Source organism: Psammomys obesus, unplaced genomic scaffold, assembly GCF_907164565.1.
Source record: "Psammomys obesus unplaced genomic scaffold, mPsaObe1.curated_primary_1811, whole genome shotgun sequence".
NCBI lineage: Eukaryota > Metazoa > Chordata > Mammalia > Rodentia > Muridae > Psammomys > Psammomys obesus.
The window spans coordinates 1,037,070-1,041,344 of NW_026590061.1; the positions used below are offsets into that span (position 1 = coordinate 1,037,070).

At 53.7% G+C, this 4,275-nt stretch overlaps 1 long non-coding RNA gene across 1 annotated transcript; it reads right to left on the reverse strand.

Moving 5' to 3' along the window:
- Positions 1–544: 544 nt before the first annotated feature.
- LOC129675671 (uncharacterized) lies at positions 545–4,085 on the reverse strand. The gene is made up of 3 exons (XR_008719970.1): positions 3,846–4,085; positions 1,052–1,104; positions 545–640 (listed from the first exon to the last, which is right to left on the reverse strand). It is a non-coding gene; the product is annotated as an uncharacterized LOC129675671 (long non-coding RNA).
- Between the last annotated feature and the right edge of the window lie 190 nt (positions 4,086–4,275).

A 4,275-nucleotide genomic window follows, 5' to 3' on the forward strand; every position in this document is an offset into this window, starting at 1 on the left:
TTTAAAATTATCGTTGACTTTGAGATACTTCTTTCTGACGAGTGGTTACAGAGGCTGCCGAGAATGTGTTACAGGCCGCGCAATCTGGGCCAAAGTCTCATAAACCACCTCAGAATATAAGTCTGTATAGAGCTCATGAACCTGATCTCACTCTTCATACAACCTTGTTCCGTGTAACTCTGAATTTAATTTCAAGTGTAAATACACTGGCATTTCAGTGCTTCTGACATTTTGTGTAACTTGTGGAGTGTCTGAGAAACTGAAAGTAGCATTTCGATTTATAAGTGTAAGATCAAAATGTGTGTGTAACACTTGCTCTTTTCTGTTGGGCATCTTTTCTGTCTTACGAGGATGCTTACTCAGTGTGTGGCAGGAGTTTGAAGCTCTCTAGTCAGTCTTCTCCTCGATGGCCAGGGCATTCATTCCAGGCTGTGGCTTCAGGCACCTGGATAGGTCAAGCTGAGTAGCAGCTGGTACAGAAGGCCTCCTGACCTTGCCTGAAGCTGGGCGCAAGGCCACCGCTGTCTGAGACAACGGACTTTAAAGAGGAAGTTTGTTTCTGTGTCATTTCTCCATGCTGCAGCCCCCAGCCAGGGGTCCCCACTGCCTGGAAAGTGTGTGGAGGGACAAGGCCCCTCACCTTACGGAAGAACAGAAGAGGGGCTGGGGCCACTCCTCCCTGAGGGAATGGCCCATGGATTCCACCCCCAATCTGGACCCCGAGTCCTAAAGGTTCCTCCCCTCAGATATGGCTTCACACTGGGAGCCAATCTCACAGCACAGAAGTGTGCTGAACTGTCTCTGAACAGGACGCTGAAGCTGAACTGTCACAGCCAGCATATGAGAGGTGACAGGTGTGTCAGTCATGGAGGCACATATGTGTGAAGTCCCGAGTGAGAGCACATGTCAGAGATCCCCAAGCCTCGGGGAATGGCACAGCCTTCCCTCCCGATCTGAATGTGAATGCTGAAGGTCTGCAGAAAATACGGAGACCCAGGAAAACCATAGCCACCATCCCAGACATGTGACACCCCAGGATGCCCACACCTACCTGGCTAGGCGATGGGCCAGTCTGGGAGCTCAGGTTGCCTGTTGCCCAGAGGGCTGAAGAAGAGAAAACATTTAACATATTTAAATTACTAGACATCAAAAAACTAATATTTTTAAGTTTTGTTGTCAATCATTTAGCTACATTTCTGCCTTTGTAACATCGCACTTTGTCCCCTGTATATAACGTACCTGATTAGGGAGTCCTGTTAGCAGGGAAAAAACTCACAGTGGTCTTTATTCCAGTAAAAACACATTATTGGATTATGCGTGTTGAAGCAGTCAGGCTGACCAGCTCCAAGATAACGGTGACAGGCACAGAACCATGGCAGCCAGACCTTGCTGTGGGAAGACCAGGCTGAGCCCTGGGAGTAGCCGAGTCAGCGGGGGGCTGGCGTTCTGGAGCCAAGTGTGCATGCGAGGGGTGTGGGTGGACAGGACACTGCTAGAGCACCACGCCGGAGTCAAGACCCGCCATGCTCTGAATGCAAAACGTCCCCAAGGGTTAGGCTGTGACATGCTAGGAGGGGGCCGTCCTGGCTGAAGTGGCCAGCGGGGCCTTGACCCTGCTCATCTGGGGTGCAAGCCGGCTCCTGCTGCCTTTCTTCCACCTTCGGGCCTTTCCCACCAGGAAGAAAAGCCGTTCCTGCATCTCAAGTCAGTCGCCCCAATGAATCCTTCCGCCACTAAGTTGTTTTATCACAGCGTCAGGAAAAGCACCAGGGATAGGAAGACTCTGGCTAAACTGATCTCCTGGGATTACCCTGAAGTCAGGGTGGTCGGAAATTACGGACTGGATGGTGATGTAAGGCTGGTCACATTTCAGGATCCTCAGCTTTAAGGGGTCTCATCTTAAAACTGGATTTACCGGGAAGTGCACACAGTCTAGGGTCCTAGGATAAGCTTATGGAGCCTCCCGAGGTTCGGCCGAGCACAGACTCTTTGCAGTTCATTCGAAAGCTGTTTTATTAAAGTACTGACTCGCCTTTGCTTAGTTTCTGGTGGCTGATTTTTCCGGGAGCCCTGTCCCTGTGATGTTTGCGAACGGCTCTGAGCCTCCACGGCTCTTCTGGGGACATTCGTTTTAGATAGCTGTGGGTGGACACCGATATCTTACAAGGTAGCATTCCTGCAATTACCAAGCTCTTAGCAATAATTGGAGACTAAGTAGGGAGACATTAAATCTAATTTCCTTTGCGCCCTTTATTAGCTGAGATGGGTGTTTTGTGCCTTGAGAGAGGAGCAGCCAGCTTGATGGCACCTGCTCTCTGACACAGCACTCTGCGGCAGGGAATGTGGAGGCGCCGGGACAATCTTCCTACAGCTGCTCCGGGTTCACAGTTCATGTTTTGAATGATGTGTCGGGCACTGACGGTGGCACAGCTTCCCACCCATGGAACCGCAGGCAACCCAAACAGTGGCCCAGCTGGAGCCTCCTGGAGCTTCAGGAGGACCAAATTCTGTGCAGGGGATGGCTCGCACACGGCCAAACTGGGGAGCTCTGGGCTGGGCCATCTCGATTCGGAATGAACTCCAAATCCATCATCGGAGGCAAAGACAGTTAAAATGTCAGGAGCCCTGAGACAGCCTGCGCCTGGATGCCCTGTGCTGAGCTCATGTGCCGAGCCTCCTCGGTGTCTCCCCTCTCTCCAGAGCCCCTGGTCTGCTCCCCTCCATCCAGATCATTGTCACTGACAACTGACTCAGCTTCAGCCCAAACCCCAAACTGCAGTGATGAGTGCAGAGGCCGGGAGTGCTGTGAGGAAGTGAGCTGCCATAGAACCGTTCTTAAGAGTCTGGGTTTCAGACACTGGCCCTAGACGGCACTTGTTCAGCGCACACACGTACACACACGTGTACACACACACACGCACACACACACGCACACACAGAGTACTTGAGTAGCTTTGTGTCTCCATCTTCCTTAGCACAGCGTGCACCAGGTGAAACCTACCTTCCTTTTTTTATTACTACAGAGGAAGAAAAAGACACAAGTGTGTGCTCTGCCAGGGCCGCCACTGAGGGGCCTATGTTCCCACAAAGCTGTCGTTGGGGCTCAAAATTTCAGCTCTGTTTCTCTCTCATTAATTTTAATTCAGCAAGAAAAGCCAACAATAAATGCGACATCAAAGGAGCAAAAAAGATCCTGTCTTGGACTAGGTCCCTGTCAGCCAGGGAACCGCTGGTAAGTGTCAGGTCCTGAGAATTCCGGAGCCACTGGGAGACTGGGAGAACAAATTCTCCTTTATGTCTTTCTTTCTTGTCAAAGGTTATTGTCTATTTTAATGGTGACTTTATTTTGAGGTTTGTGGTCTGGGTGTATGAAATCTCAGCTCATGTCAGTAATAAAGCCACAAGTGGCGTGAAAGAATTAATGGGCTCTCCGATACTAGAGGAATCCAGTGTTTCTCTGGAATACCTCATTATTTGCATACTGTGATTGCTTTCAAAAGTACAGCAGTTTGCAGAGAGACAGGAAGTTTGAGCCGCAGGCAGCGCCAGGGCGGGCTGCAGTTTTCATCTGTATTGACACTGCCTGGGCAGTCTCACATGCGGTAACCAGGAGGCAACAGAGATCCAGGAACGCAGCAGGTGAAGCAGCTGGTCCTGGGCGCTGAGGCAGGGGCATTTCCAGGACTCGAGGCCTGCCTGGCCCACAGCCTAAGAGTGTCGAAACCAAAACCAAAAGAAAGCCCGAAGTCATGTGCTGGGCGCCTCTGTCGCTGCTTAAGAGTTTAAGAAAAAAAACAAAAGGACGAGCAGCCTGTACGGAAATAAAAACCAAACCCAGGGCTTACTATAAGCAGCAGCAACCGAGAGGCGAGGCAGGCGGCCAGTCCGGGATGCGCCCCTCGGCTTTGGGGAAGGGACAGCGGCGTGGGTTCCCCGGTCTGGGGCTCAGCGGGTGGAGCCCGGGGCCTGTGCCCTCGCTGTCCTGCCGGTGTCCTCCCGGCAGAGAGGTGTGGGGCGCGGACTGGGCACCTGCTACGCGGCCGGGAGCGGCGGAGCCCTGGCCCTCTGCAGCCGAGGAGGGCTGGGCACGGACCCGGGGAAGCGGCCGGGCGTGCCCCGGGCCCCCGGGCGGCCTTCCCGCGTGCCCCCAGCCCCGCCGCGCCCCCTCCTACCCGCGCGCGCCCCGGCCGCCCGGGCCGCGGCGCTCCTCGGCGGAGGCCAGGTGTCGGGGACCCCGGGTCCCGGGATGCGGGGGGCGGAGGCGCGCGAGCGGGC